The 15,062-nt window shown below is 43.4% G+C and overlaps 1 long non-coding RNA gene across 2 annotated transcripts; it reads left to right on the top strand.

The window, feature by feature from the left end:
- The first annotated feature begins 1,409 nt into the window (after positions 1 to 1,409).
- Positions 1,410 to 4,501, top strand: LOC127921853 (uncharacterized). Of its 2 annotated transcripts, none has more exons than XR_008109771.1 (3): positions 1,410 to 2,491; positions 3,887 to 4,069; positions 4,131 to 4,501. It is a non-coding gene; the product is annotated as an uncharacterized LOC127921853 (long non-coding RNA). The 2 variants fall into 2 exon arrangements; XR_008109770.1 differs by having other exon boundaries at positions 1,524 to 2,491; positions 3,826 to 4,069.
- Positions 4,502 to 15,062: the final 10,561 nt, after the last annotated feature.

The raw sequence follows: 15,062 nt of genomic DNA, 5'->3' as shown, positions 1-15,062 counted from the left end.
GCATTTGAGTCTTTACTAGTGACATGCTACATGCTATTGAGTCTTTACTAGCGAAATGCTACATGCTATTGAGTCTTTACTAGCGATATGCTACATGTATTTGAGTTTTTACTAGCGATATGCTACATGCTATTGAGTCTTTACTAGCAACATGCTACATGCTATTGAGTCTTTACTAGCGACATGCTACATGGTATTGAGTCTTTACTAGCGACATGCTACATGCTATTGAGTCTTTACTAGCGACATGCTACATGGTATTGAGTCTTTACTAGCGACATGCTACATGCTATTGAGTCTTTACTAGCGACATGCTACATGCTATTGAGTCTTTACTAGCGACATGCTACATGGTATTGAGTCTTTACTAGTGACATGCTACATGCTATTGAGCCTTTACTAGCGACATGCTACATGCTATTGAGTCTTTACTAACGACATGCTACATGCTATTGAGTCTTTACTAGCGATATGCTACATGTATTTGAGTCTTTACTAGCGATATGCTACATGCATTTGAGTCTTTACTAGTGACATGCTACATGCTATTGAGTCTTTACTAGCGAAATGCTACATGCTATTGAGTCTTTACTAGCGATATGCTACATGTATTTGAGTTTTTACTAGCGATATGCTACATGCTATTGAGTCTTTACTAGCAACATGCTACATGCTATTGAGTCTTTACTAGCGACATGCTACATGCTATTGAGTCTTTACTAGCGACATGCTACATGCTATTGAGTCTTTACTAGCGACATGCTACATGGTATTGAGTCTTTACTAGCGACATGCTACATGCTATTGAGTCTTTACTAGCGACATGCTACATGCTATTGAGTCTTTACTAGCGACATGCTACATGGTATTGAGTCTTTACTAGTGACATGCTACATGCTATTGAGCCTTTACTAGCGACATGCTACATGCTATTGAGTCTTTACTAACGACATGCTACATGCTATTGAGTCTTTACTAGCGATATGCTACATGTATTTGAGTCTTTACTAGCGATATGCTACATGCATTTGAGTCTTTACTAGTGACATGCTACATGCTATTGAGTCTTTACTAGCGAAATGCTACATGCTATTGAGTCTTTACTAGCGATATGCTACATGTATTTGAGTTTTTACTAGCGATATGCTACATGCTATTGAGTCTTTACTAGCAACATGCTACATGCTATTGAGTAAAGCCAGAGTGTCTATGTATGTGCTCTAACCACTAGGCTACCTGCCGCCCCAGAGCGACCTGTCAGAAGAAGGACAGAGTTTTACCTTGTCAGCTCAGGGATAATATCCAGCAATCTCTCGGTTACTGTCCTACCGCTCTAACCGCTAGGCTACCTGCCGCCCCAGAGCTACCTGTCTAACAGAACACAGTGTTCTTTAATGGAAGCCTGTACAACAAAATCAAGGTGGAATCAGGAATTCCCCAGGGCAGCTGTTTGGCACCTTCTTTTTTCAATCTTTACCAACAACATGCCAATGACATTTGAGTAAAGCCAGTGAGTCTATGTATGTGGATGACTCAACACTGTACACGTCAGCTACTACAGCGACTGAAATGACTGCAACACTTAACATAGAGCTGCAGTTAGTTTCAGAATGGGTGTCAAGGAATAAGTTAGTCCTCTAAATATTTCCAAAACTTAAAAGCGTTTTTATTTTGGACAAATCACTCACTAAACCCTTAAACCTCAACTACCTCTCGTATTGAGTAATGAGTCATGTGGAAATTGAGCAAGTTGAGCTGACTAAACTGCTTGTAGCGTGAAACTGAAACAGTAACTCAGGCCACTTTAATAATGTTTACATATCTTACATTACTCCCTCTATCACATGTATCACATGATATATACTGCATTTTATACCACCGGTGAGGAAGAGTCAAAGCAGAGCAACCAGGAAGTAATTACCACTAGGAAACCAGTAGGCGGCGCAGTAACTCACTGCTCTCTGACATCTTGTCAATTATATCATCTTTGTCAAGTCAGGAAGTAATTACCGCCTGTTGATGAAGCGTCCTAGCATAGCAGAGCAACCAGGAAGTAATTACCACTAGGAAACCAGTAGGCGGCGCAGTAACTCACTGCTCTCTGACATCTTGTCAATTATATCATCTTTGTCAAGTCAGGAAGTAATTGCCGCTGGTAACAATATGATTGTCGGCCATGTTTTCTCGAGTTATATGCAGCTTCGTGTGTCTTGTGTCCTCTGTAGCTGAGCCCACATTTACCAACAACTTTAACTACATCCATCACACGTTCCGTGACCTGCCTGCCTCCTCTTTCTGACCTGGTCTCGTTGAACTGACATTATCACTCAGAAGGGTACGGATGTCTGCTCTGCTCTGAGGGAAAAAGGCTTCTGTCCTTTCTCTATGGGTCTTCTCTCATGTTCCTGTCCTCTCTGATGGGCGTGTTTCCAGGCCTCCTTTCTCTATGGGTCTTCTCTCATGTTCCTGTCTCTGATGGGAGTGTTTCCAGGTCTCCTTTCTCTATGGGTCTTCTCTCATGTTCCTGTCCTCTCTGATGGGCGTGTTTCCAGGCCTCCTTTCTCTATGGGTCTTCTCATGTTCCTGTCCTCTCTGATGGGAGTGTTTCCTCCTTTCTCTATGGGTCTTCTCTCATGTTCCTGTCCTCTCTGATGGGCGTGTTTCCAGGCCTCCTTTCTCTATGGGTCTTCTCTCATGTTCCTGTCCTCTCTGATGGGCGTGTTTCCAGGCCTCCTTTCTATGGGTCTTCTCTCATGTTCCTGTCCTCTCTGATGGGCGTGTTTCCAGGCCTCCTTTCTCTATGGGTCTTCTCTCATGTTCCTGTCCTCTCTGATGGGCGTGTTTCCAGGCCTCCTTTCTCTATGGGTCTTCTCTCATGTTCCTGTCCTCTCTGATGGGCGTGTTTCCAGGCCTCCTTTCTCTATGGGTCTTCTCTCATGTTCCTGTCTCTGATGGGCGTGTTTCCAGGCCTCCTTTCTCTATGGGTCTTCTCTCATGTTCCTGTCCTCTCTGATGGGCGTGTTTCCAGGCCTCCTTTCTCTATGGGTCTTCTCTCATGTTCCTGTCCTCTCTGATGGGCGTGTTTCCAGGCCTCCTTTCTCTATGGGTCTTCTCTCATGTTCCTGTCCTCTCTGATGGGCGTGTTTCCAGGCCTCCTTTCTCTATGGGTCTTCTCTCATGTTCCTGTCCTCTGTTCCTGATGGGCGTGTTTCCAGGCCTCCTTTCTCTATGGGTCTTCTCTCATGTTCCTGTCCTCTCTGATGGGCGTGTTTCCAGGCCTCCTTTCTCTATGGGTCTTCTCTCATGTTCCTGTCCTCTCTGATGGGCGTGTTTCCAGGCCTCCTTTCTCTATGGGTCTTCTCTCATGTTCCTGTCCTCTCTGATGGGCGTGTTTCCAGGCCTCCTTTCTCTATGGGTCTTCTCATGTTCCTGTCCTCTGATGGGCGTGTTTCCAGGCCTCCTTTCTCTATGGGTCTTCTCATGTTCCTGTCCTCTCTGATGGGCGTGTTTCCAGGCCTCCTTTCTCTATGGGTCTTCTCTCATGTTCCTGTCCTCTCTGATGGGCGTGTTTCCAGGCCTCCTTTCTCTATGGGTCTTCTCATGTTCCTGTCTCTGATGGGCGTGTTTCTGTATGGGTCTTCTCTCATGTTCCTGTCCTCTGATGGGCGTGTTTCCCTCCTTTCTCTAGGCCTCTCTTTCTCTATGGGCGTCTCTCCTCTCATGTTCCTGTTCCTGTCTCTGATGGGCGTGTTTCCAGGCCTCCTTTGGGTCTCTCTCATGGGTCTTCTCTCATGTTCCTGTCCTCTCTGATGGGCGTGTTTCCAGGCCTCCTTTCTCTATGGGTCTTCTCTCATGTTCCTGTCCTCTCTGATGGGCGTGTTTCCAGGCCTCCTTTCTCTATGGGTCTTCTCTCATGTTCCTGTCCTCTCTGATGGGCGTGTTTCCAGGCCTCCTTTCTCTATGGGTCTTCTCTCATGTTCCTGTCCTCTCTGATGGGCGTGTTTCCAGGCCTCCTTTCTCTATGGGTCTTCTCTCATGTTCCTGTCCTCTCTGATGGGCGTGTTTCCAGGTCTCCTTTCTCTATGGGTCTTCTCTCATGTTCCTGTCCTCTATGATGGGCGTGTTTCCAGGCCTCCTTTCTCTATGGGTCTTCTCTCATGTTCCTGTCCTCTCTGATGGGCGTGTTTCCAGGCCTCCTTTCTCTATGGGTCTTCTCTCATGTTCCTGTCCTCTCTGATGGGCGTGTTTCCAGGCCTCCTTTCTCTATGGGTCTTCTCTCATGTTCCTGTCCTCTCTGATGGGCGTGTTTCCAGGCCTCCTTTCTCTATGGGTCTTCTCTCATGTTCCTGTCCTCTCTGATGGGCGTGTTTCCAGGCCTCCTTTCTCTATGGGTCTTCTCTCATGTTCCTGTCCTCTCTGATGGGCGTGTTTCCAGGCCTCCTTTCTCTATGGGTCTTCTCTCATGTTCCTGTCCTCTCTGATGGGCGTGTTTCCAGGCCTCCTTTCTTGGGTCTCTATGTTCCTGTCCTCTCTGATCTTCTCCTCATGTTCCTGTCCTCTCTGATGGGCGTGTTTCCAGGCCTCCTTTCTCTATGGGTCTTCTCATGTTCCTGTCTCTGATGGGCGTGTTTCCAGGCCTCCTTTCTCTATGGGTCTTCTCTCATGTTCCTGTCCTCTCTGATGGGCGTGTTTCCAGGCCTCCTTTCTCTATGGGTCTTCTCTCATGTTCCTGTCCTCTCTGATGGGCGTGTTTCCAGGCCTCCTTTCTCTATGGGTCTTCTCTCATGTTCCTGTCTCTGATGGGCGTGTTTCCAGGCCTCCTTTGACAAATGCACTACCACTGGCTGAAGGTTTTTGTATATATATGCCATTTAGCAGACGCTTTTATCCAAAGCGACTTACAGTCATGTGTGCATACATTCTACGTATGGGTGGTCCCGGGGATCGAACCCACTACCCTGGCGTTACAAGCGCCATGCTCTACCAACTGAGCTACAGAAGGACAAGACACAGAATGACAAGACACACTGAGCAGAACAAGGAGTGAGTTACTTCATTGTAGGTCGGCCATTTTCTGTTTGTGACATCTTTGGAGTGGAATACGTTGGGAATGACTCTTTCCACTTTCCCTATACTGGGCTTTGAACCTCTCTCCCTCTCTGTCTCTCTCTCTCTCTCTCTCTCTCTCTCTCTCTCTCTCTCTGTCTCTCTCTGTCTCTCTCTGTCTCTCCACCTCTCTCTCTCTCTGTCTCTCTGTCTCTCTCTCTCTCGCTCTCACTCTCTCTCTCTAATATAATAAAATATATGCCATTTAGCTGACGCTTTTATCCAAAGCGACTTACAGTCATGTGTGCATACATTCTACGTATGGGTGGTCCCGGGAATCGAACCCACTACCCTGGCGTTACAAGCGCCATGCTCTACCAACTGAGCCACAGAAGGACTCTCTCTCTCTCTCTCTCTCTCTCTCTCTCTCTCACTCTCTCTCTCTACCTCTCCACCTCTCTCTCTCTCGCTCTTCTCTCTCTCTCTCTCTCTCTCTCTCTCTGTGTCTCTCTCACTCTCTCTCTGTCTCTGTGTCTCTCTCACTCTCTGTCTCTCTCTCTCTCTCTCTCTCTCTCTGTTTCTGCACATCTGGTTGCTCTGCAGAATGATATTAACATTGTAAATAACATTATAATAAATTGTAAATAACTTAAACTTGTATTATTTGTGCAAGTCATTGATTGTATGTCTCCCCCCGATTACAGTCCTACTGATAATCTCATAAATAAAGCAGATATGCATCTAAAATCATAGCGTACAGGTCTGTTAATTTGGAGTGGCCTCTTAGTTTTTTAACCCAGAGCTTTATGTTATGACTGTAACTTGTAATGCTGGTACTAATGGTGCTAATGATCTTTGTCATTTCCTGTGCTGTGTCACACTGACTACTGTGTTACGTTCATGGTTTCTGTTTCGCTGTACAGTGTATGAGTCATGACCGAATGCCGGCAAGTCTATAGTCTAGGTTTACTATTAGTTTAAACATATTGCCTTCAATGTCATATTATGATCGCTATGTTGCACTCGTTGCTGTGATATAATTCCTCCACGAAGACGTAAGACGTGCAAACTGTTTAGCCTCCCGGCCGTTCTGTCACTATTATTAGCTAGGCTACTCAGCTAGCCATGCTGGGTGTTGTGCTGGGTGACTGTGTGTCTGTGTGTGTATCAGTGTGTGTGTGTGTCTGTGTGTCTGTGTGTGTATCAGTGTGTGTGTGTATCAGTGTGTCTGTGTATCAGTGTGTGTGTCTGTGTATCAGTGTGTGTGTGTATCAGTGTGTGTGTGTGTATCAGTGTGTGTGTGTATCAGTGTGTGTGTGTATCAGTGTGTGTGTGTATCAGTGTGTGTGTGTATCAGTGTGTGTGTGTATCAGTGTGTGTGTGTGTGTATCAGTGTGTGTGTATCAGTGTGTGCGTGTTTGACTGACCTGGTCCCTTACTGGCAAACAAGTCACTTATTTTAAAGCATTTAGTCAAAAGGCAAAGGCTTTTCTCTTTTTTTTTTCTCAATTCAATTAATGGGAAACATGTGATAACATTGATCTTTATTGGCATGGGAAACATGATAACATTGATCTTTATTGGCATGGGAAACATGTGATAACATTGATCTTTATTGGCATGGGAAACATGATAACATTGATCTTTATTGGCATGGGAAACATGTGATAACATTGATCTTTATTGGCATGGGAAACATGATAACATGGATCTTTATTGGCATGGGAAACATGTGTTAACATTGATCTTTATTGGCATGGGAAACATGATAACATTGATATTTATTGGCATGGGAAACATGATAACATTGATCTTTATTGGCATGGGAAAAATGATAACATTGATCTTTATTGGCATGGGAAACATGTGATAACATTGATCTTTATTGGCATGGGAAACATGTGATAACATTGATCTTTATTGGCATGGGAAACATGATAACATTGATCTTTATTGGCATGGGAAACATGATAACATTGATCTTTATTGGCATGGGAAACATGTGATAACATTGATCTTTATTGGCATGGGAAACATGTGATAACATTGATCTTTATTGGCATGGGAAACATGATAACATTGATCTTTTTTTTTATTGGCATGGAAAACATGATAACATTGATCTTTATTGGCATGGGAAACATGATAACATTGATCTTTATTGGCATGGAAAACATGATAACATTGATCTTTATTGGCATGGGAAACATGTGTTATCATTGATCTTTATTGGCATGGGAAACATGATAACATTGATCTTTATTGGCATGGGAAACATGATAACATTGATCTTTATTGGCATGGGAAACATGTGTTATCATTGATCTTTATTGGCATGGGAAACATGATAACATTGATCTTTATTGGCATGGGAAACATGTGATAACATTGATCTTTATTGGCATGGGAAACATGATAACATTGATCTTTATTGGCATGGGAAACATGTGATAACATTGATCTTTATTGGCATGGGAAACATGATAACATGGATCTTTATTGGCATGGGAAACATGTGTTAACATTGATCTTTATTGGCATGGGAAACATGATAACATTGATATTTATTGGCATGGGAAACATGATAACATTGATCTTTATTGGCATGGGAAAAATGATAACATTGATCTTTATTGGCATGGGAAACATGTGATAACATTGATCTTTATTGGCATGGGAAACATGTGATAACATTGATCTTTATTGGCATGGGAAACATGATAACATTGATCTTTATTGGCATGGGAAACATGATAACATTGATCTTTATTGGCATGGGAAACATGTGATAACATTGATCTTTATTGGCATGGGAAACATGTGATAACATTGATCTTTATTGGCATGGGAAACATGATAACATTGATCTTTTTTTTTATTGGCATGGAAAACATGATAACATTGATCTTTATTGGCATGGGAAACATGATAACATTGATCTTTATTGGCATGGAAAACATGATAACATTGATCTTTATTGGCATGGGAAACATGTGTTATCATTGATCTTTATTGGCATGGGAAACATGATAACATTGATCTTTATTGGCATGGGAAACATGATAACATTGATCTTTATTGGCATGGGAAACATGTGTTATCATTGATCTTTATTGGCATGGGAAACATGATAACATTGATCTTTATTGGCATGGGAAACATGATAACATTGATCTTTATTGGCATGGGAAACATGATAACATTGATCTTTATTGGCATGGGAAACATGTGTTATCATTGATCTTTATTGGCATGGGAAACATGATAACATTGATCTTTATTGGCATGGGAAACATGTGATAACATTGATCTTTATTGGCATGGGAAACATGTGATAACATTGATCTTTATTGGCATGGGAAACATGTGATAACATTGATCTTTATTGGCATGGGAAACATGATAACATTGATCTTTATTGGCATGGGAAACATGTGATAACATTGATCTTTATTTGCATGGGAAACATGATAACATTGATCTTTATTGGCATGGGAAACATGATAACATGGATCTTTATTGGCATGGGAAACATGTGATAACATTGATCTTTATTGGCATGGGAAACATGTGATAACATTGATCTTTATTGGCATGGGAAACATGATAACATGGATCTTTATTGGCATGGGAAACATGTGATAACATTGATCTTTATTGGCATGGGAAACATGATAACATTGATCTTTATTGGCATGGGAAACATGATAACATTGATCTTTATTGGCATGGGAAACATGATAACATTGATCTTTATTGGCATGGGAAACATGTGATAACATTGATCTTTATTGGCATGGGAAACATGATAACATTGATCTTTATTGGCATGGGAAACATGTGATAACATTGATCTTTATTGGCATGGGAAACATGATAACATTGATCTTTATTGGCATGGGAAACATGATAACATGGATCTTTATTGGCATGGGAAACATGTGATAACATTGATCTTTATTGGCATGGGAAACATGATAACATTGATCTTTATTGGCATGGGAAACATGATAACATTGATCTTTATTTGCATGGGAAACATGATAACATTGATCTTTATTGGCATGGGAAACATGATAACATTGATCTTTATTGGCATGGGAAACATGATAACATTGATCTTTATTGGCATGGGAAACATGATAACATTGATCTTTATTGGCATGGGAAACATGATAACATTGATCTTTATTGGCATGGGAAACATGATAACATGGATCTTTATTGGCATGGAAAACATGATAACATTGATCTTTATTGGCATGGGAAACGTGTGATAACATTGATCTTTATTGGCATGGGAAACGTGATAACATTGATCTTTATTGGCATGGGAAACGTGTGATAACATTGATCTTTATTGGCATGGGAAACATGATAACATTGATCTTTATTGGCATGGGAAACATGATAACATGGATCTTTATTGGCATGGGAAACATGATAACATTGATCTTTATTGGCATGGGAAACGTGTGATAACATTGATCTTTATTGGCATGGGAAACGTGTGATAACATTGATCTTTATTGGCATGGGAAACATGATAACATTGATCTTTATTGGCATGGGAAACATGATAACATTGATCTTTATTGGCATGGGAAACGTGTGATAACATGGATCTTTATTGGCATGGGAAACATGATAACATTGATCTTTATTGGCATGGGAAACATGTGATAACATTGATCTTTATTGGCATGGGAAACATGTGATAACATTGATCTTTATTGGCATGGGAAACATGTGATAACATTGATCTTTATTGGCATGGGGAACATGATAACATTGATCTTTATTGGCATGGGGAACATGATAACATTGATCTTTATTGGCATGGGAAACATGATAACATGGATCTTTATTGGCATGGGAAACATGTGATAACATTGATCTTTATTGGCATGGGAAACATGATAACATTGATCTTTATTGGCATGGGAAACATGATAACATTGATCTTTATTTGCATGGGAAACATGATAACATTGATCTTTATTGGCATGGGAAACATGATAACATTGATCTTTATTGGCATGGGAAACATGATAACATTGATCTTTATTGGCATGGGAAACATGATAACATTGATCTTTATTGGCATGGGAAACATGATAACATTGATCTTTATTGGCATGGGAAACATGATAACATGGATCTTTATTGGCATGGAAAACATGATAACATTGATCTTTATTGGCATGGGAAACGTGTGATAACATTGATCTTTATTGGCATGGGAAACGTGATAACATTGATCTTTATTGGCATGGGAAACGTGTGATAACATTGATCTTTATTGGCATGGGAAACATGATAACATTGATCTTTATTGGCATGGGAAACATGATAACATGGATCTTTATTGGCATGGGAAACATGATAACATTGATCTTTATTGGCATGGGAAACGTGTGATAACATTGATCTTTATTGGCATGGGAAACGTGTGATAACATTGATCTTTATTGGCATGGGAAACATGATAACATTGATCTTTATTGGCATGGGAAACATGATAACATTGATCTTTATTGGCATGGGAAACGTGTGATAACATGGATCTTTATTGGCATGGGAAACATGATAACATTGATCTTTATTGGCATGGGAAACATGTGATAACATTGATCTTTATTGGCATGGGAAACATGTGATAACATTGATCTTTATTGGCATGGGAAACATGTGATAACATTGATCTTTATTGGCATGGGGAACATGATAACATTGATCTTTATTGGCATGGGAAACATGATAACATTGATCTTTATTGGCATGGGAAACATGTGATAACATTGATCTTTATTGGCATGGGAAACATGTGATAACATTGATCTTTATTGGCATGGGAAACATGATAACATTGATCTTTATTGGCATGGGAAACATGATAACATTGATCTTTATTGGCATGGGAAACATGATAACATTGATCTTTATTGACATGGGAAACATGTGATAACATTGATCTTTATTGGCATGGGAAACATGATAACATTGATCTTTATTGGCATGGGAAACATGTGATAACATTGCCAAAGCATGTGAGGTAGATAATATACAAAAGTGAAATAAACAATAGAAATTAACAGTACACATTACACATACAGAAGTTTCAAAACAATTAAGACATTACAAATGTCATATTATGTATATATACAGTGTTGTAACAATGTACAAATGGTTAACGGTACACAAGATAAAATAAATAAGCATAAATATGGGTTGTATTTACAATGGTGTTTGTTCTTCACTGGTTGCCCTTTTCTCGTGGCAACAGGTCACAAATCTTGCTGCTGTGATGCACACTGTGGAATTTCACCCAGTAGATATGGGAGTTTATCAAAATTTGATTACTTTTCGAATTCTTTGTGGATCTGTGTAATCTGAGGGGAATATGTGTCTCTAATATGGTCATACATTGGGCAGGAGGTTAGGAAGTGCAGCTCAGTTTCCACCTCATTTTGTGGGCAGTGAGCACATAGCCTGTCTTCTCTTGAGAGCTATGTCTGCCTACGGCGGTCTTTCTCAATAGCGAGGCTAATGCTCACTGAGTCTGTACATAGTCAAAGCTTTCCTTAATTTTCGGTCAGTCACAGTGGTCAGGTATTCTGCCACTGTTTATTCTCTGTTTAGGGCCAAATAACATTCTAGTTTGCTCTGTTTTTTTTTGTTACTTCTCTCCAATATGTCAAGTAATTATCATTTTGTTTTTCTCATGATTTGGTTGGGTCTAATTGTGTTTCTGTTCTGGGGCTCTGTGGGGTGTGTTTGTGTTTGTTGCCAGGCCTCACAACCATAAAGGGCAATGGGCGCTGTGGACTGATTCAAGTATTTTTAGCCAGATCCTAATTGGTATGTTGAATTTTATGTTCCTTTTGATGGCATAGAATGCCCTTCTTGCCTTGTCTCTCAGATCGTTCACAGCTTTGTGGAAGTTACCTGTGGCGCTGATGTTTAGGCCAAGGTATGTATAGTTTGTGTGCTCTAGGGCAACGGTGTCTAAATGGAATTTGTATTAAAAAAATTATTTCACCTTTATTTAACCAGGTAGGCAAGTTGAGAACAAGTTCTCATTTACAATTGCGACCTGGCCAAGATAAAGTAAAGCAGTTCGACAGATACAACGACACAGAGTTACACATGGAGTAAAACAAACATACAGTCAATATTACAGTATAAACAAGTCTATATACGATGTCAGCATTTGTGGTCCTGGCGACTGGACCTTTTTTGGAACACCATTATTTTGGTCTCACTGAGATTTACTGTCAGGGCCCAGGTCTGACAGAATCTGTGCATGAGATCTAGGTGCTGCTGTAGGCCCTCCTTGGTTGGTGACAGAAGCACCAGATCATCAGCAAACAGCAGACATTTGACTTCGGATTCTAGCAGGGGGAGGCCGGGTGCTGCAGACTTTTCTAGTGCCCGCGCCAGTTCGTTGATATATATGTTGAAGAGGGTGGGGCTTAAGCTGCATCCCTGTCTCACCCCACGACCCTGTGGGAATACATTTGTGTGTTTTTTGCCAATTTTAACCGCACACTTGTTGTTTGTGTACATGGTTTTCATAATGTCATATGTTTTACCCCCAACACCACTTTCCATCAGTTTGTATAGCAGACCCTCATGCCAGATTGAGTCGAAGGCTTTTTTGAAATCAACAAAGCATGAGAAGACTTTGCCTTTGTTTTGGTTTGTTTGGTTGTCAATTAAGGTGTGCAGGGTGAATACATGGTCTGTTGTACGGTAATTTGGTAAAAAGCCAATTTGACATTTGCTCAGTACATTGTTTTCATTGAGGAAATGTACGAGTCTGCTGTTAATAATAATGCAGAGGATTTTCCCAAGGTTACTGTTGACACATATTCCACGGTAGTTATTGGGGTCAAATTTGTCTCCACTTTTGTGGATTGGGGTGATCAGTCCTTGGTTCCAAATATTGGGGAAGATGCCAGAGCTAAGTATGATGTTAAAGAGTTTTAGTGCGTGTGTAATAGTGGGGGTTGGGCCTGGGCGTGTGTAATAGTGGGGGTTGGGCCTGTTTGCCCGCTCACGGCCTGGGCGTGTGTAATAGTGGGGGTTGGGCCTGGGCGTGTGTAATAGTGGAGGTTGGGCCTGGGCGTGTGTAATAATGGGGGTTCGGCCTGGGCGTGTGTAATAGTGGGGGTTGGGCCTGGGCGTGTGTAATAGTGGGGGTTGGGCCTGGGCGTGTGTAATAGTGGGGGTTGGGCCTGGGCGTGTGTAATAGTGGAGGTTGGGCCTGGGCGTGTGTAATAATGGGGGGGTTGGGCCTGGGCGTGTGTAATAGTGGGGTTGGGCCTGGACATGTGTAATAGTGGGGGTTGGGCCTAGGCGTGTGTAATAGTGGAGGTTGGGCCTGGGCGTGTGTAATAATGGGGGTTCGGCCTGGGCGTGTGTAATAGTGGGGGTTGGGCCTGGGCGTGTGTAATAGTGGGGGTTGGGCCTGGGCGTGTGTAATAGTGGGGGTTGGGCCTGGGCGTGTGTAATAGTGGGGGTTGGGCCTGGGCGTGTGTAATAATGGGGGTTGGGCCTGGGCGTGTGTAATAGTGGGGGTTGGGCCTGGGCGTGTATAATAGTGGGGGTTGGGCCTGGGCGTGTGTAATAGTGGGGGTTGGGCCTGGGCGTGTGTAATAGTGGGGGTTGGGCCTGGGCGTGTGTAATAGTGGGGGTTGGGCCTGTTTGCCCGCTCACGGCCTGGGCGTGTGTAATAGTGGGGTTGGGCCTGGGCGTGTGTAATAGTGGGGGTTGGGCCTGGGCGTGTGTAATAGTGGGGGTTGGGCCTGGGCGTGTGTAATAGTGGGGTTTGGGCCTGGGCGTGTGTAATAGTGGGGGTTGGGCCTGGGCGTGTGTAATAGTGGGGGTTGGGCCTAGGCGTCTGTAATAGTGGAGGTTGGGCCTGGGCGTGTGTAATAATGGGGGTTCGGCCTGGGCGTGTGTAATAGTGGGGGTTGGGCCTGGGCGTGTGTAATAGTGGGGGTTGGGCCTGGGCGTGTGTAATAGTGGGGGTTGGGCCTGGGCGTGTGTAATAGTGGGGGTTGGGCCTGGGCGTGTGTAATAGTGGGGGTTGGGCCTGGGTGTGTGTGATAGTGGGGGGGTTGGGCCTGGGCGTGTGTAATAGTGGGGTTGGGCCTGTTTGCCCGCTCACGGCCTGGGCGTGTGTAATAGTGGGGGTTGGGCCTGGGAGTGTGTAATAGTGGGGTTGGGCCTGGGCGTGTGTAATAATGGGGGTTGGGCCTGGGCGTGTGTAATAGTGGGGGTTGGGCCTGGGCGTGTGTAATAATGGGGGTTGGGCCTGGGCATGTGTAATAGTGGGGGTTGGGCGTGTTTGCCCGCTCACAGCCTGGGTGTGTGTAATAGTGGGGGTTGGGCCTGGGCGTGTGTAATAGTGGGGGTTGAGCCTGGGCGTGTGTAATAGTGGGGGTTGAGCCTGGGCGTGTGTAATAATGGGGGTTGGGCCTGGGCGTGTGTAATAGTGGGGGTTGGGCCTGGGCGTGTGTAATAGTGGGGGTTGGGCCTGGGCGTGTGTAATAGTGGGGGTTGGGCCTGGGCGTGTGTAATAGTGGGGTTGGGCCTGTTTGCCCGCTCACGGCCTGGGTGTGTGTGACTTCTCTCCCTCTCTGCTCCATCTTTCAGTTTCTGACCGTCCATTGCGACTTGTCTAAACTGTCCGTAGAGAAGCAGGTAGATGGTTGCTATGTGCATCGCAGAGACCATTTTTGCACAGGGACACTGCAGCGAGAGAGTTGGAGTCGCACCTGATGTGTGGATTCTCCGTCAACTCTTGCTTGCTATATTATCGCTGGTCAAGTTGACTATTCACGGCAAAGCGACCCTCAGGCCAAAACGACCCTCGGGCCAAAACGACCCTCGGGCCAAAACGACCCTCGGGCCTAAACGACCCTCGGGCCAAAACGACCCTCAAGCCAAAATGACCCTCGGGCCTAAACGACCCTCGGGCCAAAACGACCCTCGGGCCAAAACGACCC

The sequence above is a fragment of the Oncorhynchus keta genome, unplaced genomic scaffold (assembly GCF_023373465.1).
Source record: "Oncorhynchus keta strain PuntledgeMale-10-30-2019 unplaced genomic scaffold, Oket_V2 Un_contig_2383_pilon_pilon, whole genome shotgun sequence".
NCBI classification, from domain to species: Eukaryota; Metazoa; Chordata; class Actinopteri; order Salmoniformes; family Salmonidae; genus Oncorhynchus; species Oncorhynchus keta.
Note: the sequence above shows the minus strand (reverse complement) of the source record. Positions and strands in the feature narration are given on the sequence as shown.